Raw genomic sequence first — 485 nt, forward strand, 5'->3', positions numbered from 1 at the left:
TCACCATCACCAACACCAACACCAACACCACTGCCATCACTACCACCACCATCAATCACCACCACCATCGCTACTATCAACAGCACTACCATCACTACCATCACCATCAATCACCACCACTGCCATCACCACCATCATCACCACCACCATCACCACCATCACCACCACCACCACCACCACTATCATCACCACCACCATCACTACCACCATCAATACCTCCATGGCTAATGACTACCACCACCACCACTGCTCCTATCACTCTCATCATCACATCACCACCATCATCAACATCATCACCATCATTGCTACTACAATCTAGTAGTATATAAACACAAACACAATAGAAGAACATATCTAGTGAGGAGATAGACACATAGGAGCATAGCTAGCACCCAAATATGTTAAGTGCTGACAAAGCACAGAAGCACAAAGGAAATCACTCCTTGTACTCCCGGGAAAGCAAGACAGAAATCTGAGCTGAGCCT

Source organism: Chrysochloris asiatica, unplaced genomic scaffold (assembly GCF_000296735.1).
Source record: "Chrysochloris asiatica unplaced genomic scaffold, ChrAsi1.0 scaffold00005, whole genome shotgun sequence".
Classification (NCBI taxonomy): Eukaryota; Metazoa; Chordata; class Mammalia; order Afrosoricida; family Chrysochloridae; genus Chrysochloris; species Chrysochloris asiatica.